Raw genomic sequence first — 24,267 nt, 5'->3', positions numbered from 1 at the left:
GGAGCATAAAAGCTGAATGCAGCTTCTCCGTGTCTGGTTCTGACTCTGGGAACTGATAAAAGACCGGATCCAGATGACCTGAGGGATCTGGAAGGTTCATACTGGGTCAGGAGGTCACTGATGTATTTTGGTCCTAAACCATTCAGAGCTTTATAGACCAGCATCAGAACTTTAAAGTCTATCCTCTGACGGACAGGCAGCCAGTGTAAAGACCTCAGAGCTGGACTGATGTGGTCCACTTTTTTGGTCTTAGTGAGGACTCGAGCAGCAGAGTTCTGAATGAGCTGTAGTTGTCTGACTGATTTTTTAGGTAGACCTGTAAAGATGCTGTTACAGTAATCAAGCCTACTAAAGATGAATGCATGGACTAGTTTTTCCAGGTCCTGTTGAGACATCAGATCTTTTATCCTTGATATATTCTTGAGGTGATAGTAAGCTGACTTTGTTATTGTCTTAATGTGTTTTTCTAAGTTTAGGTCTGCATCCATCACTACACCCAAATTTCTCGCCTGGTTTGTGGTTTTTAGGTAAAACAAACTTTCATCGGGAGTCCAGAATGTGTTTGGAATAAAATTTAAATCTAATGTCCATATTATATAAATCAGCTACTTATTTCATGAGGTCACCAGTCGACAGTAAATATTCCAGTTATTTATTGTGATTTTCTCCTTATGCTATCATATTGCGAGACTGGGTTTTTTGGTGGAGCTCAAAGTAGCTGTGTATCTGTAAAAATGACATACGAGTGTCCTTATGTACATATTTAACTGGTGTTGGTGAGCTTTGCCAAATGCTTGTCAGTCATCTCAAGAACAGTTCTTTGAAAAGTTCACCTAACTAAAGGAGAAAAATGCACGCACAGCCAGCTCTAATAAGCCTGCTTTAATAAAGGCAACACTTTGCTGCAGGTAAGTTGATTAATGACTCAAGCGAGGCTAAATTTTTCACACCACTTCCAAAGTCAGCACTTCCACACTATTCCTAATGGTTTACCAAAGCTGCTTGAGGCGCAATGCAGGTACAGTACAGGGAGTATCGTCTGTTCCCAAGCAGATTATTTACACTTTGCCTTTATCAGCCATCTAGAATCAGGCTATTAGTCATCACAGAGCAGATGAAAAGCCAGAGAAACTGAGCATTTACTGTAAAATGTTGATGGATGTAGCAGCATCTTAGTGGTCATACATCAACAGCCGGGCATCACTGACTCACTGATCACTCAATTCTCCAGAGCTGATAGATGTTTTTTATTTAGTACGCACATCATGAAATGTTTGGTTAGACTAGAGACGCTGGCAAACTCAACATATGAAATCTACTGATTTGACACATTCCATCCTAAAACATAACAGCAATAAAAGGTGTATCTTGAGGCAAACAATCTGCAAACTCAATCAGATAGCAGTGTCAGACTTGCCTCGGTGCTGAGCCATGAAAAACATGCACCCATGGACATAGAGTGTGTCTCAATTAAAGAGCTGAAAACTCTGTGAGCAGACATGAGAATTTGGACTGTAAACACATAATATTATTCATTACACGGCTTTAATGATGCATATGATTCATCAAGGAATCCTTACCAAGTGCTCAAGAAGAAACACACAAAAAAGCATTGATACACATTAATGAAAACAAGAAAAGGGGGAATGCTGGTGCCACTGAGAAGCACTGGTGACTGGCCTGGCACATGTGCTCTTCTTCAGGCGCTGTATACAGTGTGTGCGTGCATATCTGTTCCTGCGTGTGGATATAAGGGTATTTGAAAGGGACGTCCCTGTACTTTAGAGAGTGGCTCCCACGACAGCCTGGGGTGCCACATCCATCTACGTCTTTTTGCCAAATTTGATTTTAAATATTTATCACACCATACATCTTGGCTGAAACAAATTGCTGGCAAAGTGCTATTGTCTGGGAAACATGTAGTAAGAAGGATGGAGGTTTTAAAGGAAACATCAATGTTTCATTTGGTAAAATATATGACTGGGAAGTGTATGTGCAACTACAGCAGTTTTCAAACAGGAGGATGATACAGAAGTACAACTTTCTGAAGTTTATTTTTCCTGTGGCATGTTACGAGTTCAAAAATTGGGGATGGAGACAAGAGAAAAAACCACAATAACAACACTGGTCCGGCCGGGTTAAGTCAAACGATGATTTTAATGAACACACGCGTGGGAGATGGGCACCGTATGCAGACAGCCTCAGATCTCAAAATCTGCTCCTGCTGAGATGGGGCAGAAAACTCCAGCATGCTCTGTTCTCTTCTAATCAGACAAATAAGGCGATGACTCTCTGCAAACAGTATTTCTTATAACATCATAAAACAATATCCACAATAAATCAGCAGTCTAATGTAATGCAAATCAGTTTAACTAATGCAGTAGTTATCAGCTTCTTCTAATTCAGGAGAATAATGCAAACTAAAACTACATAATAATTCACAATCTTTAATTAGGGGTATAACATGGCATAAAATAATATTATAACGTAACAGGCGTAAAGGCAGATGCGGGGTATTTTGAGATGAAATCCTCTTTATATCTTTCTACAGCTGTATAATGTGTGTGGATCTTTCCATTCATAACATGTATTAAAATTGCAAATGTAAATTTGTCATTTATTAATCTTACTTCTGTGTGGTCTTTTTTAATTGTTTCTTTTTTGATGGTGTTATATATTGAGCACAAATCCTAGATGAACAAAAATCCAAAGAATCATTATGCATAAATGATAAGGATAAAGTGATACATTTTCACAAAGAATAAATAAACAGGAAAATATTAATTGCATCTGGGCTGTGGATTCTGTTTTAGGTGAGGTGACACTATATAGGTTGTCATTCTTCAAGCAAGAGTCTACACGGTATGCCTCCAGATTCCCTGCTGTGTGTGTGATGTGCCTCCTGCATCACATTTCTCACATTTGACACATTTTTTAACCAAGGAAACTTAGAAACTTTTTTTGAAAGAACACACTTGTATACTTTGTATTTTTTCTATTTGACCTGAAAGTTAGACTGACTCTGTGTAGCCACCATATTCTACCATTAAACAAGGAGATGCCTTGCTTGAAGGCATTTAGCCAGTGATTGTTGATGAGGAAGAATGCAATATATGTTCACGTTCACTGAGAAACCAATATATTGGTCATAGGGCAACTAACTGTTGCAGTAAGATTGGACACAATTCAGAGTAATGGCAGCTTTCTCTGCAAACAAAAGATGATTTACAGCTTACCTGGGGGACAGGAAAGCCACTCCAGCACAGCATCCCTCTGGTAGATGATGTCAAAACAGCAGAACAGCCAAGCAACTCAAATATTTCTCTACTTGTGTTACATTGCTGTGCTTAAGGGAAGGTGCTGTCACATATTTGATTTACTACATTGGTTTCACTCTGAACAACACATATTTCTGGAAAGAGTTTATTTGATACAAAACTATAATACCAGAGAAAGTTTTGTCCGTAGCGGCAAGCACAGTAAAAGTATTCTCCAGAGGGAAAATACTGCACCCGGGAATAAATGACAAACAAATAAATGATGGTTGGATATGTTTTAGGCGAAAATAATCCACATACTCTGTTCTCTTCATACAGTTTAAAGTGAATTACCCACCTGAATGCTTCCACTAAATCCATTCAGCCAACACTTTTTTTTCAAAGCACCAAACAAACAAAGAAAAACATTATACAGCATCATGTGTTATATTGCTTCAGCAACATCTGGCTTTGTTTATCCCCTTAATTGACTGATGACTATATTTGTGTAAAACATACTGAATATAAATTTCAAATTGTCCCATTACTGTTACTTACAAATTAAAATGAATTTCCACATGTTTGCTCACTAAATATTCAGTAAGTGATCTCAGTTTGTACGATAAATCATATCTTACGGCTCTCTTGTGTTTGTGCCATACATTCAACTGACCACACGGTGGTGCTCTTGTCTTGTTGACAGTAAAGATATGAAAATAGGGAAGAAAAGAGATGGTGCTGGCAGTCTGCAAGATCTGTAGAACTAAGTATCATCATAATATATTCATGTTTTTTAAGCTGCTATTTGCACATGTCTATCTTGAGTTGCATTTTAGTGTATGCTATAATGATAATATATGATATTTAAAGTAATGTATTACAATATACGTAAACTAATATTAATACGTTCCAAACTAACATGACACCTGAAGTGGCTTCATCAACTTTTTCACTTTACTTCAAGGGATTTGTGTTATTAGTGCTCTTTTTGTGTTAAAATATTCCCAGTTCATTGTGACATTAACTAACCACAAAGCATTGACACTAACTAACCGTAAGGCGTAACGCCTGTTTGTCTTCCCTGGCAACAGTAACAGCTTCTAGGTGTTCCACTAGATGGCACTTGTGTAGCACCACAACTGGGGTAACTGGTCACTGTGCTGTTGCCATTGTTTAAGTAAACACTATTTCCTTTACCAAAGGACTGGCTAAATGCAGCAATGATTAATTACCAATTCAGTGTTAGTACACATTATTATCCAGTATTCAGAAAGAGGCACGTAAACAGCACATTGCACAAAAACAAAATGATTCAGGAGCTTTAAGGCCATTTGGAAATGCATCCCACAAAGCTTCTCAGCACATAAATATGTATTACATCTGCAACTCAATTAGGCATGGTGAAATCTGGCCTTTGGGGTAGAAACCTGTGAACCTGCATAGATTTACCCTAACCACTCCTCTGTAGACCTTCAGCTGTACAGCTTTTGCTCATACTGATAATCATCCCAGCTGACCTGTATATGGAGGCTGTAATCTAATATACACGTTTGATCTGTGTGCACTACAAGAATTAGGGTTCCTTGCATACACCAGGCACATACCATACAAGTGGAATAAGGTCTGTCGAATAACTTCATCACAGTCAGCCGTGTGGAGCTGGCATATGCAAATATCCCAGAAATCCAAATGGAGAACTGCAGCTCTCTGAATGCAGCTGTATTCATCAGTGGACCTGTACCGCCGGTCAGAGGAGGAGACGAGAGATTCAGCAGGTTGTTTACACTGAATAAATGGCTTATATCAGCATGTGCTGACCACTCAGTGCATTTTATCGACAACTTTAATATTTTTTGGGAACGCAGGCATCTGTTCAAAGCAAATGGATTTAATTTTAACAAGTCAGGGGTGAAACTGTTCACCTCCAACTTGTTTTATTCCATACGTCATCCATCTGTGCTTGGTGCCAAGGCTGAGATAAACGAGGAGTTATCTCATAAAGAGGAACAAACAGTACTCCAAGAACAGACAAAGCCCAGCAGAAACCTTGAGGAGGAGCTCCATTTGCCCCCACCCGGGAAGAGCCTCAGAAAGGAGAGACATCCATGGCATCTGAGGAAGAGCCTCAGAAAGGAGAGACATCTAAGGCAAGAAGAGGGGTCCCTATTTGCCTCCAACTCTCTCAACAACACCAACGACCAGGACAAGGGACCACGACCTTCCCCAGTCCCCCAAACCCCTGACAGGCCATCACCCTCCTCCCCCTCCCTTTCTCCCTCCTCCCCACACCTGAAATTCACTGAGGAGATGATGGAGCGGGTCAATGCTGGGCTCAGATCTACCCCCCGTCCCAATCCCTTTTTGTCCCCCATAAACCCCCCACCAGAGCGGCCAAAGGTTCGCCATCGAGCCCCACCCTCAACAGAGCAATCGAAGTCACATTGCCCAGCCTCGCCCCCCTTAGTTCCTCTTCATGCCCTGTCTCCGCAGTCTGATGTGTGATGTGTGCAGGGTCCGGGCTGTGAGGACTATGGCAGTGATGACTTTTCCCAGGAGAAGCTGGGACCCTGTTTACTAGAAGGTTTTAAAATTTCTGTACTTTTAGGTGACAGGAGACATGTGGCCTGGTCAAAACACAGAGAGCTGCACTCTAAAAGATCTTTAAACATAGTAAACATACCTTGTGTGCCACAGACTGCTCCCAAACACGAGGGGACAAGTAATACCTCTAAAACACTTAAGTTGGCTTTATTAAACATTAGATCTCTAGCTGGGAAAACATTTTTAATTAATGATTTAATCACTGAGCACAGCCTTGATTTTATGTTTTTAACTGAAACTTGGTTGGACCAAAGTAACAGTGGAGCTGTTCTCATCGAGACGACCCCTCCTAACTACAGTTTTATCAGTGAGGTCAGGGCGAGCAGGAGAGGAGGAGGGGTCGCTGTCTTATTTAATGAATCATTTCAATGTAAGCAGCTATCTCCTGGAAGTTTTCAGTCTTTTGAATATGTGGCTTTACAGCTGAAGGCCCCATCCAAAGTTGTGTTTCTTAATGTTTACAGGCCTCCCAAATACTGCACAGACTTTTTTAATGACCTCAGTGAACTGCTGTCTGTGATCTGTATTGATTTTGACTGTGTAATTATTGTTGGGGATTTTAACATTCATGTGGACAACCCTCAGGACAAAGGGACTAAAGACCTGAGTAACACTCTGGGCAACTTTGGGCTGACTCAGCATGTAACAGAGGCCACACATAATAGAGGACACACTCTCGACCTACTGATCTCCAAAGGCCTGAGCATTTCAAAGGTTACTGTGTCTGATGTGGGCCTGTCTGATCATTACTGTGTTTTCTTTGAAAGTAAAATCTCAGCCCACACAAATATATCAACAACAGTGATCACAAAAAGGTGTATAACTGAACACAGTAGTGCAATTTTTAACCAGGTCTTCCCATTAACACCTGACCTGTCCAGAGGGTCAGTCAATGAGCTCGTCAATAGCTTCAATGCTAACATGTTAAATGTAATGGACACTATTGCTCCCATTAAGGCGAAGGTTATCTCTGGAAGGAAAAAGTCTCCATGGAGAAACTCCACACTGGTGAAAAATGAAAAAAGAGAGTGTAGGAAAGCTGAGCGCAGATGGAGAAAAACAAACCTCCAGGTTCATTATGACATTTATAAAGAGAAACTTCACAATTATAATTTACAACTGAGGAGTGCAAGGAGGTCCTACTTCTCTGACATCATCACTAAAAACAGCCATAATGCTCGGGTCTTATTTTCTACAGTTGACAGGCTAACAAACCCCCCTGTGTCAGTGGCAGCTGAACTTCATTCAACCATGGCCTGCAATGACTTTGCCAAATTCTTCACTGAAAAAATCCAAAAAATTAGACAAGCAATTGGTACATCAACAGCAGATCCAGGATATGTACTGTGTCCAGCAAAAAACTGTTTAAACACCATGAAACAGTTTCAACCTATTAACAGCAAAGACCTGGAGGACATCTTAGGTCAACTGAACTCCTCCTCCTGCTGTTTAGATGTCCTGCCAACAAGTTTTTTCAAAAAGGTCTCAAAGACTTTAGAGTCAGACCTGTTACAGATCGTCAACTTTTCTTTATTATCAGGTGTGTTTCCAGAATCACTAAAAACTGCTGTAATCAAACCTATACTGAAAAAGGACAATCTTGACAAGACACAAATGAACAACTACAGGCCGATCTCAAATCTCCCGTTTTTAAGTAAGATCATTGAAAAAGCAGTTTCTCAACAGCTCAGTTACTTCTTAAAACAGAATAACCGCTACGATGCCTTCCAGTCAGGTTTTAGACAGAATCACAGCACTGAAACCGCTCTCACCAAAGTGTTTAATGACATATGTCTGAATACAGACAGTGGAAAAATGTCAGTCCTAGTTTTACTGGATCTCAGTGCAGCATTTGATACAGTTGACCACAACATATTACTCAAACGACTGGAGAACTGGACAGGTCTTTCAGGAACTGTACTAAACTGGTTCAAAACATACTTAGAAAACAGGAAATACTTTGTATCAATAGGTAACTTCACATCTGAGCAGACAAGTATCACATGTGGAGTTCCCCAAGGTTCCATCTTGGGACCCCTTCTGTTTAACATCTACATGCTCCCACTGGCACAGATTATAAACAACAACAAAATAAACTATCACAGCTATGCAGATGACACACAAATATATATCACAATGTCACCAGGAGACCGAGGCCCTGTACAGGCTCTTGGTAAATGCATTGAGGAAATTAATGACTGGTTGTGCCACAATTTTCTCCAGCTAAACAAAAACAAAACTGAGGTAATAGTCTTTGGCAGAGGTGTGGACTCGAGTCACATGACTTGGACTCGAGTCAGACTCGAGTCATTAATTTTATGACTTTAGACTTGACTTGAAAAAATGTTCTAAGACTTGTGACTTGACTTGGACTTTTACACCAATGACTTGGGACTTGAATTGGACTTGAACCGGTTTACTTGAAAAGACTTGATATTTTACCCCAAATATAAAATTTAACATGCATATTATATAGAGATTGAAAATGTGACGTCATTCACGGGTAGAACCGCAAAGGATTCTGGGAACTCGTGGCAAGCGGTACTAGCGCACGCAGGCTTTCAATTAAAATCAGTCACACAGCGATAAAAAGAAACACAAAAATGTCAAGAAGCTGTTGTATTATTAACTGCAAATAGCCGGTCGCATGACAGCCACGGGAAGCCGACGGGTAAAGAGATCAGTTGTTATCGGATTACGTCATTGAGGAGAAATTGTTCAGCCATGTTTCCGAAGTAACAAAGAGCCACGGATGGCCTGGATTGCAGCCATTCAAAGATCAAATATAACGTCCCAGAACACTCCAGCTCACAGGTTAGTCTGCTCCAAGCATTTACACGAAGGTCAGTCTGCTGTTGTAGTTAATGCGTCATTTTTCTTAACATAATTGGTGATATAGGTTACAAGCAAGTCTGGCGCTGAACAGAAATTGTCGCGCTATGCTCCTTTATTTATTGTGCATAAATAGTAAATTGTCCTGACACAATATTGCGTTTCGCTTCTGTTATTATGGTACACTGACAAAAACATATACTTTTATTCACAGGATAAAACAGGTTTTTTGTATCACTAATTGCCCAGTACGATTACAGCATACAATATTATTGTCACTGCTACATTTCTGTGATGGGTACCAGAAATTATTTCCACTGCTAATTAATTACCGTTGAGCTCAAAGGTCCTATTAATAAACGGTTAACGAATGTGTATTTATGAAGACGATTTGTGAGACTGGTAAACTTATGATACGTACGATGGTCTTTCGTTCTACACGGTGCATTTCAAGGTCCTGTACCCATCCGTCGGTAAACTGTACCTGGGCTTGTTGCAGTGACCTGAAGTTACTAAACTTCATGAGTGTATGCACTCACTCCAAGAACCATATGATTATAAATATGCATATAAATATGCTACGATGAGATAGCTGACTTCATCTAACTAGCAAATGTTTTCCAGGCTACGTTGGTGATGCCGTTTTTTTTTTTTTTAAATGATATTTTTTTTTAAAAATATCATTTATTTATGTATGATATTTTTGTCATGCGATTTCAAAGCCGGTCCTACAACCGCATCCAAGAATAACATGCAGCTTATCTCAGAACTGTCGGTGAAAATTATTCTTGGAGCTAGGTTTAATTGAGCTGCATTTTAAAGAGGTGCAATTTCACAATTTGTGTATATTTTCTAAGTTCACTATTTTGTCATGTGTTGAGAAAAACACAGATTAAAAAATTACATGGTCTAATATTTACATTTAGCATATAACTGCAACATGCTTTTTTTCGTTTTTTTTAACGACTCGAAAGGACTTGAAATTCAAAATTTCAGACTTGTGACTTGACTCGGACTTTTACACCAGTGACTTGAGACTCGACTCTGACTTGCCTGACATTACTTGAGACTTGACTTGAGACTTGAGGATAAAGACTTGAGACTTACTTGAGACTTGCAAAACAATGACTTGGTCCCACCTCTGGTCTTTGGCGCCAAAGAAAAACGATTACAGGTCACCAGAGAACTTCAATCTATACATCTAAAAACCACAAACCAGGCGAGAAATTTGGGTGTAGTGATGGATGCAGACCTAAACTTAGAAAAACACATTAAGACAATAACAAAGTCAGCTTACTATCACCTCAAGAATATATCAAGGATAAAAGATCTGATGTCTCAACAAGACCTGGAAAAACTAGTCCATGCATTCATCTTTAGTAGGCTTGATTACTGTAACAGCATCTTTACAGGTCTACCTAAAAAATCAGTCAGACAACTACAGCTCATTCAGAACTCTGCTGCTCGAGTCCTCACTAAGACCAAAAAAGTGGACCACATCAGTCCAGCTCTGAGGTCTTTACACTGGCTGCCTGTCCATCAGAGGATAGACTTTAAAGTTCTGATGCTGGCCTATAAAGCTCTGAATGGTTTAGGACCAAAATACATCAGTGACCTCCTGACCCAGTATGAACCTTCCAGATCCCTCAGGTCATCTGGATCCAGTCTTTTATCAGTTCCCAGAGTCAGAACCAGACACGGAGAAGCTGCATTCAGCTTTTATGCTCCTTATATCTGGAACAAACTCCCAGAAAGCCTCAGATCAGCTGAAACACTCAGTTTATTTAAATCCAGGTTGAAGACTCACCTGTTCTCAGCTGCATTTGAATAAAGCACCAAATCCACACTTTAAGCTTAAATTTCAAAACTTACATTTAACTACTGATTTTATCTACTGTTCTGATTTTATCTGTTTTGATTTTATATACTGTTGTTTGTTTGTTTGTTTGTTTGTTTGTTAATTAGTTAGTTAGTTAGTTTGCTTGTTTTAATCAATTTTAAATCATGCTTTTTATTTGTTCTTGTTTCTAATGTCTCTGTAAAGCACTTTGAATCACCTTGTTGTTGAATTGTGCTATACAAATAAACTTGCCTTGCCTTGCCTTGCCTTGCCTTCATTAAATTTGGCAATAAAATATTTGCAATACCTCATTGGCTTCTAATGGCCATAATGAGGAGTATGACTGAATCCAATCGGCTTGTGTTAGATTTAATTTGTTTGGCATTTCACAGATGGGAATGCATTTAGAACTGTGAGTAGACATGAGAAGTCATTATAAAACCCAGGACATAAGCGGAGGCTGCCTTGTGGTTAGTTTGTGGCACCACAGGGCCACAAAGGCCTCTACTCTTTCAAATAGGGATGAGTCCCTGAATACTGTTATGGAATATACAGCAGCCAAAGTCTCAACCACATACTGGAAATACCAGTGGTTGATTTTACCAGATTGCATTTCATCATATTAGGTTACCGGAACTTAATTAATGCAATTCCATTCCTTACAACTATCTGCAGCTGGCATTTGTCCAAGTCTAGATAAGATTGGCTTGCAGCCTAAGCATGCCAACTAAAAAGATACCACAGGAATAAACAAAGATGCTTCTTGTTAACTGAGAAATTAGTTAAAAGCAGACAGAGAATGCTGCTGTTGAGATTAATTTGCATTGTGTAATTGAAACAGCTCACTGCAAATAACAGGAAATAAAGTATAGATACAAAAGAATCTATCTATCTATCTATCTATCTATCTATCTATCTATCTATCTATCTATCTAGAAGAAGAAGAAAGTGTGTACATTATTGTACTTTATTGAGCCCCGTGGGGAAATTGCTCTCTGCATTTAAGAATGCATTTCTGCATTTCTATCTATCTATCTATCTATCTATCTATCTATCTATCTATCTATCTATCTATCTATCTATCTATCTATCTATCTATCTATCTATCTATCTATCTATCTATCTATCTATCTATCTATCTATCTATCTATCTATCTATCTATCCGTCCATCCGTCCGTCCGCCCGCCCGCCCGCCCGCCAGTAAAATGAGTAATGAAGAGTACTATGTTGGAACAATGCACAGAGCAAATAATTATATCCTGTCAGGACTCAATTTGGTCACATCCATCTCTTTTTAGAGCAATAGCACAACCTATTCTACAAATATACCAGCTAATCAATTAAAAATTCCAAATAAATGTAAAGATGCACAGCCCCCTTACTGTGCATTGCTGAAATAAATTGGCTGTGACCCAAACATGACCCTGCCTGTTGTTCATGAGACCATTAAATTTCCTGCAAAGGGTTCAGTGGGGCACTGTGTTTGTGTATATGTATGTGTATCAACATGAGGCAGTGTGTATATACTGTATGTGTGGGTGTGCTTGCATGTGTGAGAGAAGATAGTGGTTCACACATGTTATTCATCACAAGTTACTAGGTCATTCATTCATTTCCTTATAATGCACTTATTTGAATATCATTACCATACCATCATTTTTATGGGAACCAGTGTTTTCAGATTATGGTAGTTTGTATAGTGCACACATGAAACCTTGTAGTAGTCAGTTTTTCAGTCTGCTTGTTCCTTCCTGTTACTATGGAAGAGTGACAAATTAAATTTCAAATGACTTAATAAGGCTATCAGAAAAGCTTTATTGCATCTTGACAGTGGTTCTTTTCTTCTCAAGGAATGGAACACCATTCTTTCAAATCATTTGGGCATTTTACATTTATTTCATAGTCACAGTGAGACAGATATGAATTCAGAGAGACGATGGAGGGATGACATGCAACAACCCAGACTGTGAATGGGACCTGATCTCTTAGTGGAACAATAAAATTATTCTCTCATTTGGTGTTTTGATTATTGTGGTGGAAAGCTCAGTCTAATATATGCAGAGTCTCCCATAGGTTTTCAACTAGGGTAGTATTGGCTAACTGTTAATGGTTCACTTTTCATTTTAATAATCACCAAACCATTCAGTGACTTCTTGTTCCCTATGGTTGAAGTTGTCATCCTTGAAGAAATCACTCCCATCAGCATACAAATGCTTGGTGATAGGATAAAAGCAAACACTCAGAACAACTTTGTAATGATTTGCAATGACCCTTCTCTTTATGGGGAGAAAGAGGAGTCATATTTGGTATCAAGCTACATTAACCCTGATTACATCATTGGAAGCTAACCTCTTTCATTAGTGCAGCAAAATGACCTGACCTATAAATTAGCTTATGCTGCAGAATTGTCCAATCAATATTTCACGTAGATTTGTTTTTTAGTATGAAAGAGAGAAAATTATAGAATATTTCATTTTACAGTATTGTTTACTCTAGGGTCAAAGTTTCAGTCTGTTTGCTTTTGCATGCTGCTGGGTTGAGGCCCTTCTCTCCACACCTTTTTATTGTGTCAGTAAAACTGTAAATTCTAAGTTCATCTATGACGTTAGAGATGCTGAATTTAGTTATGTATACTAAATGTGTAAATTAGCATAAAGTAATGTAAACCCAAGATAATGTTTTACACAAATATATGTGTAATTACCAAAATCTTGGTCAGTTTAGTGTTAATGTTCTACATGCTGCCATTGACACTGGCATCAAATTGCTATACTTGTTCTCAATCTCGTTGTTTCTCAGATCAGAATTGAAATTCATAAAACAGCTTGTTCAGACTCTACATAATCAAGTCAGTTGTGCACATCATAACAGCAATTTGTCATTCTTGTGAACAAATTGCAAATGCTTTGGCACACTCATGCAAATGAATATAAAATGCTGTTCCCTGCATTATCAATTGCTTATGTCATGTAGTTCAAAATATATTATATTGGTTCTTTGTTGAAGTCCCCATAACAGCTAAGCACTACTGCAACGCACAAGTCATTATGTTCAATAAGGCTGTAATAATATGTCAAGCATATTTTCTTGACACTTCTATTAGGCCTTTTCTGTAAACGTGTTGTGACATGATCATGTCATTGCTTTACAGTAAAGAAAAAGACAATCTTTTAAAGCACTGTATGAAACAAAGCAAAAAATAAATAAATAGAAAATTGGAAATCAAAACATTGCAAACTTCCTTCAGGCAGAACATGCAGAGCTGTGTGGTGATTTACATTGCAGTCTTTATACGTTTGCTGATTTTGCCCTCTGTTAGTCTAGAGAAGATATCTTTCCTTGCTAGGCATTGTGCAGAGAATCATTTTGCATCAACCCTCTACAGGCATCTACTATGATGTATTTTTTACTTTGTGCAATGCAGTGCTGTCAGAAATCTTTTTTCTTCTGTATTCCCACATCATTTTCTTTCAACAAATTACAGCCCAAACAATAAAGGTGAAACTGGGAATCCAGTCTTAAATTCTTGCAATCAGTCTACTACATAAGCAATGTTTAACTGTGCTGTTGGAACCATAGATGCCAGCATCATCCAAAAAACTATGGTATGAAAATTCTCACACTCTCTAACTATTGACAACAAAACAAAGAATTTTTACTATTTTGTTCATTAACTAATCACATTTAAGCAAGCATTGGTTGCATGTAGGTGATCAACCAATTTACCTTTTCAAATATATATATATATATATATATATATATATATATATATATATTAGGGGTGCAACAATACTTGTGTCGACATTGAACCGTTCGATACAGTGCTTTCGGTTCGGTACGCATATGCATCGAACAATACAACATTTTTAATTTATTTTATCAACTTTTCTTCTGACAATGCTGTCTGTGTTGAGCGCTCAGTGGATCTGCGTTCCACTACTCCGCCTAGGCTGCACTGTCAAGCGCAGATCCACTGTGTGCAGTGTGGGGGTAAGCTAGCGAGACAGAAGCTAAGCTCGTTGCAACATGGCAATTGCCTCGATGCTACCCGAAATTGAGCCTCCCCCACCCTCATTCAGATCTGGCGTTTGGAACTATTTTGGTTTTCATGTGAAGCATGACCCTGAAGGTAAGCACGCAGTTAGCTTGTTAACGTGTTGAGGCAATCCAGCCCCACGCACGGGGCGATACACGGTAGCTCATTAACGAAGCTTTCAGATTAATGCTGACAGCACTAGTGGGAACACAACGAATATGACTGCACATTTACGCCGACATCATCTTAGTGCATAGACAAGTGGAAGCAGACAAAAACAACAAGCACGCATGCTGCATGCTACAAACTTTAGCTGAGTCATTAGACAGCCGTTAGCACATGAGTCTCCTTATGGGGACCTGAAATGTTTAATATACTGCTGAGAGTATAGCCCAGAAGAAGCGTATAGTATACCTTTTATTTTGGAAAGAGCCATTTCTCTGTAATAAACTCACTGTCACCTGCTTGCTGCTACTACTGCACATTCATTCCCAATGTATATACTATATATATATATATAATGTTCTTCCTCTACCCCAGATAGATTTCTTTTTAAATTATTTTCTTGTTTCAGCAACATTAAATTTAAAAACTGTACTTTTGAGTTAAAATATTTATTTATAATTTTAATAAATGACAAATTAAAAAGGCATGAAGATTTTTTTATATCGAAAAAATATCGAACTGTGACACCAAAGTATAGAACCGAACCGTGAATTTTGTGTATCGTTGCACCCCTAGTATATATATATATATATATATATATATATATATATCCCTCCTGCCATCCTTTAAAAAACTCACACCCATCACCCTAGGGACCATTCTCAGCCACGCCATAAAAAGACCATATATCCATATTTTATTCCACTTTAAATTAGCCAACCTTGTAAAACTACTTCTCCCTGAAATATTCATGTAAAGTTTTAATTATATTTTCGTTGTTTTAACCCTTCAAATCCCAGTGTTATTACATGAGCGCCCTGTGTTATAAGCCCCAAAAACCAAAAAACGAAACTAAATATTTCCACAAAAAACCAGTTGAAGTAATATGTGATTGTCATTATAAGTAGGCCTTTAGATGGACCAAAGATTGGCACCAACATACATTTTGACCTGCCATTATTTTTTTTGCATTTTTTTTGCAATTTAAAAATTAAAACTTCAAGGCCCTGAGTCTTCATTGACATCCAAGAAAAGAAGAAAAAATAAAATCATATGATGATAATTTGGGGTTGAAAAATAGCGTTTATAATGGAAGTCAATGGGCAGAAAATGGTCCCCAGGGTGATGGGTGTGGGGATTTCTGCTGCTCAGCCATTTTAGGCTGATTTAAGGAATTCACACTGGAATATTAACATTGACAGGTAAAAACTATCCTGTGGCAAGTTTGGTTATATTCCACTGAACACAGTGGAAATGGCAGCCATTTAACACATAGCAGTGGCACAAAAAGGTCCCAAGAAGGCAGGAAGGTTAAATATATATATATATATATATATATCAGGGGTGGGCGATAGAAATGATATACGATAGAAACGATATAAATTTGGCCAACGATAGAGATTTTGACTATATCGCTACTATACATTTGATGAAAAGACAAATCAGAAATGCCAGTTACCTCTTTTTAAATGGTCAACATGTTTACACGGAATGAATTTCATTTATAGTAAACATTACATCAAATGTAGGTTTCTTTGCATGGCATTGGAGGTAAAGTTAACTTTTGACACACTTCTCTAAGCAATTTTGAAGTTGTCACCAAAACAGCACATACATATAGCAAACTGCCATAGTTAAACTGGAAATGGCTGTAATTCATCCAGAACCTCATCCAGGACCCAAATACGAATGCAAAACAAAAAGCAATGTGTATTATTTGGCTGTAAGAAATAGTCCTGAACAAGAAATTCAAAACAAGAACAAGGAGCAGGAACCACATCAGGGGACCACAAAAACAAAAAACAAACCAGCTGAACAGGACAAATGGGAAGGCAGGTACATGGGCTTCTCTCCGCACTGATTTGTGCGTCCTCGCCTCCTCTGTCCCCTGTCCTACCAAAGATGCTGAGACTGCCAAAGATAACACAGACTGGGAAGCATAATGCAGCATTTTTGTGCTAACTTTGTGATTTCCAAATACCTATTAGCTGAAAACATTGGGTTCCTTAAAAACTGAAGAAACAGATGAAGTGGAGGATATAAGAAGAACTTGCCTGAAATAAAAACTAACTGTTCATAAGCACATGAACAGTATCTGAAAGTCACTTCTTTATGAAATAAGAACAATGCCACTAAAGACCTGACACAGGACCTGAGAGATACATCTGACCCTTCAGCTGATCCATCAATGGTTCACCAAAGCCCCATCAGAAATGGCCTCAGTGAAAGTCATTCTTAGAAAAGAGAAACAGGTAACGAGATTCCACAAGAAGTGGACTGAAACTTGGTAACTGTATATTTGTGGTTCAAATGATCATAAGTATGTATGAGGAGGTCAGGGGAGGGGTAGAACAGTAAGTGTCTATAGCTTTCTCATGGCTTGGGGCTGGTACTGAGGTTCTTGTCAAAACTGATAGAATTGTGAATGAAGAAAAGTACAGTCAGATTTAAATCCATCATACAACAGCATCTGGAAAGCCTCTGATTGGTAACAGCCTCATTTTTCAGCAAAGCAATGATCCCCAAAACACTACTAGAACAATAAAAGCATACCTGGATAGAAAAACACACCATGGAACACTATCGGTCATGGATTGGCCTCCAGAGGCCAGACCTCAACATTACTGAAGGAGTGTGGAATCGTCTTAACAGAACGTAACAAAAAGCAGCTGAAATCCAAAAAAAGAAGAGTTTTGGAAAATCCTTGAAGAAGCCTGGAAAACTATTTCTAAAACTTCCATAGAGAAACTGGACGAAAGCTTGCCTACGAGTTCAGGTTGTGTTAAGGAATAAAGGTGTTCAAGCAAAATATTGACTTTAATTAAAAATTTAACATCTCTGTTGTTGCCGTACATACTGTAGTTTGCACTTGTATCAAAAACTTGCACATATTGCACTTGGTTCCTGAAAATAAAATTTTTGAAAAAGACTTTTTGAACAGCCGAAGACATTTCAAAAATACTATATACTATGGAGGGAAGACTCCTCAAACAATTAGTCCTTTATAATCAAAGCTCATTCAGTTATTTAAATGATCAAACATTCTGCCCTTAAACTATTGCTGTGTGTGGTTAAAAAAATGTATATTTTGTATATCTGAATTAAAAACATGTCATGAGCACTGTTATAACTAAGATCATCAAATATAGTAAAGTAGTAATTCAGTACCTGAAATCCTTCTGATTTTCTCTGCTTGCACCTTAGGTGGGAAAAGAGGAATCAAAAATGGGACATAAAAATATGGTGTATATACTTAACAAGGGTGGGAACGAGACACAGGTTAATGCAATCAAACACCTAACATGGGCTAGAGTTACAAACATGAATGAGGAAAAAGAACAAAAAATAAAACTAGACTAACACAAATGAGAAAACAAAACTTCAAAGTAAAAACAGGAAGTAATAAAAGACAACCAAAAGGATACTATGCATGATGACACAGACTATGGACACAGGAGGTAGGAAACACAACAAAATCAGCCAATATAACAGCGACCAAAAAACACAATAAAAACCCAGGATATTTACATTTTTATGTCATTAGATAATCAATAGCCAATTTCAGGAGCACAGTGTTTTACACTTGGATTTCTAAAGCAAAACACCACAGAATTATGTTTAAGTCAATGTGAGGTGTCCCTGAAATGGTTATTCCATAAAGTACAAGTTTATAGTTTAGCTACAGTAAACAACAAAAAGGCAGAGCACAGTGCACAGAATGAGAACATGTAGGCTACTACATATATCTAAAACACATAAAACATGGAAACAAAGCAGAAATACTACGCACAATATTATACAACAATGACAAAATGGTTCTCCTGCTCAGTGGACTTTGTATTTTTGGCTACAGATTTACATGGACGTCACAATAAATGCTCTTATTTAGGCGATCCTGGCTCAAGAGTTGGGAGTTCGCCTTGTAATCGGAAGGTTGCCGGTTCGAGCCCCGGCTTGGACAGTCTCGGTCGTTGTGTCCTTGGGCAAGACACTTCACCCGTTGCCTACTGGTGGTGGTCAGAGGGCCCGGTGGCGCCAGTGTCCGGCAGCCTCGCCTCTGTCAGTGCGCCCCAGGGTGGCTGTGGCTACAATGTAGCTTGCCATCACCAGTGTGTGAATGTGTGTGTGAATGGGTGGATGACTGGATATGTAAAGCGCTTTGGGGTCCTTAGGGACTAGTAAAGCACTATATAAATACAGGCCATTTACCATTTATTTGCTGTGTGACAGAGGATGAACTCCTTTATAGCCTCTATCATCTTCGGATGTGTTCTGCTGCTTTCCTATAATTTTATTTCTGCAATTTGCAATACTGCCATACTTCCTTACTTCTCATCAATTAGCAGGCTGTAGTCCCACTTATCTGTGCAGATTCCTTCATGTTTAGTTGTTGTACACATAAGTTTTTAAATGTGTTCTACAATTCATAAATATGACTTTAACCCATGAGCTATTCTCTGTATGATGACTCATACCATAATTGATCTACCTACTTTAGACATAAAACCATTTGCTGAGATGTGCTAAAACATCTGCAAAAATGGCTTTTATTTTGTTCATAAATACATTTTTATTATGCTCAAAGAAATGCGTGTTTTACTGTATCATATGTTTTAATTCTTAGAACTGAAGCTGAACTGAACCGAAAACAGCATGACAAGTCTCTCACTGGATAGATGTGGGGTCTGCATTGTTGCAAATATCAAGTAAGTGACAGTATTGTGAGGTCACCTTGCACGTCAGAAATACGTGCACATAATCTACACCCACATGAGTGATTTTCAGGTTTGTATTTTTGTTTTAAATCCAAGTCATGTCAGAAAATCAATCATTCTTTCTCAGATCACCCTTTTTCTCCTGTTATACCAACAAACAGGACTAATGGGATGACCTGTATTACATTACAAAAAAAACTGGTAATGATTTAACTTAGCACACACTACTCATTAACAGCAAATCACACCCTAATACTGCAGTACATCCTACCAATTACTGTCATGCTACAGGCAGTGCGGAGATCAACTGTACAATCGTTAGCTTATATTAGGCAACAGACAGTGAGAAGAGGATGCCACAGGGGTAATGTGAATCTTCACACTTGTTGCAAGCAAAACGAAGACAATTATTTTAATTGCACTGCACCCAGCTATGTGCAGTCTGCAGTAGTGAGTGTCCCTGATCCTTGTGATATATTACTGCAGTGTCCATGAATTCAAGGGTTGCCTCTTAGAGATCTGGGGTATGGCCTCAGTCTACTTTATGACGTTTTGCTGTGTAAAAAAAAAAAACCCTTAAAAAACACGCCTTCAGTCTTGTTCCCAGTAAAGCATTCAGATATACAGTAGCTAAAGGCCCCACTGCAGCAGTTTTTCATGTTAACATAATCCAGAGTGATGGCTGGTTAATTTGTTTCGCTATTCTAATAACCTTGCATATAAATAGTTACTACCAGCATGTGTATTTCATGCATTTTCACCTCTTGAGCCTCGGAGGAAATTAGCATTTGAATTCGTAATCATGTCCCTTTTAAGTTGCATCACATGCAGCGGCTGAAACGAGGAGACAATTAACCTGCACAGCTAAGTGGACAAGAGACTCTGACAAAAATAGCTCAGAGGAAAATGAAGTCAAGTTGCATATTTCACATGCTGTCCTAATCGGGTTGGCTATGGATAAAGACTTCATCATCCAATCTTAGGTAACATGACTTGTAATATGATAAAATTTCAATACACAGCTGTAATGCACCTCTTTCAATAGAATGTAACATGCCTTACCCATGGGAATTGGCTTACTTACAACACCTATTTATGTATCTATCTGTGAATGGAATGTTTATATGTGATATAAAGAACAAATTCCACCTATGTGGGAGAAAATAATACTGTTTGTGTCACAGGGACTGTCCTTACAATAACAAATAGATCATATGTAGCTGCTGACAGGTAAAAATCTTTCTTTTCTCCAATGTGTGAGCTAAGAAAAGCAGACTTATTTTTCCAGGATAACAACATATTTTCACCATCTTCCAAAGTGTTTTGAGTGGATTGTAGGGCCCTGAGGTGGTGAAAAATGGTATCAGCTCCCAGAGGAGCATGTAATCCTTCAACTTATTTGAAAGCATGAAAATCACCAAAGAAGGATTTAGGTTTTAATGTCCCCTCCTATACTGAACACATGAGACAATGCAGAAAAAGAGGCATTGCAGGTCTAAACAAAGAAGTTGTGAGGGTATGGTTTGAATTTTGGTTTCATGTTTCAGAATATTAAACTTGCAAAAAGAAGAGTTAATTTTGTGGCTAACTGGTATGAAGGTGGGTCCTAAAAGGTACACTGCTATTGTGGGTTTAACACTGAATGGGGACCATGATTTTATATCAATCATTTAAAACAGTCTTCAGGCCATCATATGAACAGGATCATAATTTTTCATAGATTTCTTCACAATCAGATTTCTTTTTGAAACCTTGGTGGTCCAAACAAAGTGTGTTTAACAGCCCAGGACATCAGCTCATTTTTCCGAGTCCCGAAAGTTTCATAATCAGTGTATTCTTCATTACTTCTTTTACCCAAATCCCATTCACTGCAAAAAGTTGTGTTACCACCATCAAATATCAAAAAGAGGCCAGTATTTTAAGATTAAGGGCAGGTCATTTGAAAGTGCTGCAAGACCTAGCAAGAAACTAATGATTTACGAGCTAAGGTAAGATAACTTTCCCCACAACTTGTGGAAAGTTATGTTCATGCTCTTCTTTCTCCCATTCGTTGTGCTTTATATGTTTATCAATCCATTTGTGTACAAAACGATTTTATAACTGCAAATACAGCAAAAGAACAGTAGTTAGTCAATTAGAACACCAGTGAAAAACCAACATATCCTAGACTAAATTAGTAACTCTACATATGCACAGATAATTAGTTAAGTTGGTTTAACCCTTAAATGCTATTCATATTTCATATCTCATATGGGCTGGGTCAATTTTTGACTCAGACCAAGAATTCCCACATAACAAGTGTCCATAGCAAATTTTGAACTACAGATCTGATTAGAATGCATGAATGGCCTATCTTAAATTAATAAATGGATAATTAATCCTTAATAAATCTTTCAGAGAGCTGAGAGAGTAATTTTTCTTTCATCACAAATGAAAACGGCAAGAGAATCCTCATTTCTATACCATCTATAATAATTCCATATTAATGAACACTATGTAATAAAATATAAATCTATCTACCACATCTAGCACGTCTACCATATGCACACAGAAAAAAAGAATGGCTTTACTATTGCTGTAGCATTGCCTCCATGACACACTGAAATAATTTAATATATTTATTTTCCATGTAGCTCTAAACAGACTGGGTTTGTGTAAGGAGTCTGTCATGTTGTACAAAGTCAAATATCATGAGAGGTGGCTCATAGGGACAGAAAGTCAGGGTTATTATTAATAAGTGGAGGAGAAAGAACATTATGCTGGCAAGCTGGCTCATGAGCCAGCAAATTGAGCTTGCAAGTACTAAAGCACCATAGAGATAAGTCATTAAGATGCCCAGAATGAAACTAAGAAACTGGATTATCATAAAAAAGGACTTAGTGTGATTGTGGAATTTCTTCTTCTTCTTTTTTTTGTTTTAGTTTGCAAAACAGTAGAAACCTTCTTGTGTTTTAACAAAAGCATTTAGTCAGGTTTGCTACTCTGTTAGTGGCTGTAAGTGGAACCATTAGAAAATGTATGAACCTTTAAACCAAGGTCTCTATTTCCAAAAGCAAATGGCTCAGCTACTTCATCTATCAGTCTGTGAAATGTATTTGTTTTCTCTTGAAGTCACAAAGGTAAAATGTCAGTATGTTGAAGCACTTATGGTTTTGCCAACACCAGCAATGCGGTATTCAGAGCCTGAAGAAGCAACTTGGATAGGAAATGTTTTATTTAAAGCTAAGTTAGTTGCTAGTGAAAGACAGACACTGTCAGCTACTGCTCAAATAGTGCATATAATCATCAGTGGTAGCCCCCGGATACCCTACTATCCAAATCATGTGATAAATTATGTGATGAAAGCATCAGCAGCTCCAACGTTTTGATATGCGGAGCCCCGTGATAACGATTCATGGTTCCCTTCTTCAAGCAGTCGTTTGGGGTTGAACTGAAGTGATTACCAGAAAGTATTGTCTTGTCAAGGATGTCTCATATTACCTGTATTATTGGGCGACCGTGGCTCAGGGGGTTGGGAATTGCATCTGTAACCGGAAGGTCGCCGGTTCGATCCCTGGGTTCTCTGTCCTGGTCGTTGTGTCCTTGGGCAAGACACTTTACCCTACTTGCCTACTGGTGTTGGCCAGAGGGGCCGATGGCGCAATATGGCAGCCTCGCTTCTGTCAGTCTGCCCCAGGGCAGCTGTGGCTACAACTGTAGCTGCCTCCACCATTGTGTGAATGTGAGATTGAATGAATAGTGGTATTGTAAAGTGCTTTAGGTGCCTTGAAAAGCGCTATATAAATCCAATCCATTATTATCTGTCTGTTGTTCAAGAGCAAGCTTCTGTAGGTGTTCAAAAAAACATTTCTCTAAATATATATATGTTAGCCTTGAATTAGTCAAGGAAACAAAGGAAGAAAGAAGCATCTTCTTATAAGCCAGATCTGGTGTTGAGGTGTCCTTTTCATTTCACCCTTCATCTCAGGGAAAGTGTCACAGAAGTACTGAGCAGGAGGTCACTGACCTCACAGGTCACCTATTATTTCCTGCAGCATGTTCTGTCTCCACATTTGAAGCTTGGTTTGTGATTACAATGAAAATAAGATATATAGCTGAATGGTGTTTTTAAAAGCAAAAAGGACTAGCCAGCAAATGGGTGAGACCAGAAGATAAATGGTAAGACTTTAGCATCTGTAATGCCATTTTGCACCTTGGCTCTGTCTGCGCATGAGTGTTTACAGTATATGATTCGGAGCATATTTTTACATTTGATAAACGATAGCATTATCACATCTGTTTATGGACCCATAGACAAAACCAAAAAAAAGCCTACAAAGCATGTTTGAATTCAAAACAAGTGTTTGAGATTCACCAGTGTTACTTTATTAATGCTGAAAAACTGCTAAAGTATGGCACCATTAGGGTTGCAACAGAGATAAGAATGTGAAAAAAAGCAATTTCCGAAAGCAAGATCTAACTAATCAACAACTCTCTTTTCCAGCCCATCTGATATACAAATTGTGCCTAATGAACCTTGCAAAATCAATTACCTAGGTAATACTTTGCATGCAAGGGAAACCAAACACAGAATGTACGATGCATACGTAAACAGACATTACTCACTGCAGATTATTTTGCTCCATTTACATTGCATTAGCACCAGAAACGGAAAACTGACTGGTGCATATTCCTCAATCATGTTCATTTCATTAAAATGCAACCAGGCCAGATAGAGAAACCATACACACCTAACAGCTAATCAGACCATTCTTTACAACAAATGCTGTCATTTGATTAATGTTACAATATAGAGTGGACAAACAAATATTAAGTGTGTA

This window comes from Astatotilapia calliptera, chromosome 1 (assembly GCF_900246225.1).
Source record: "Astatotilapia calliptera chromosome 1, fAstCal1.2, whole genome shotgun sequence".
In the NCBI taxonomy this organism is placed as follows: domain Eukaryota; kingdom Metazoa; phylum Chordata; class Actinopteri; order Cichliformes; family Cichlidae; genus Astatotilapia; species Astatotilapia calliptera.
The sequence above is the reverse complement of the archived record's forward strand: the minus strand, read 5'-3'. Positions refer to the sequence as shown.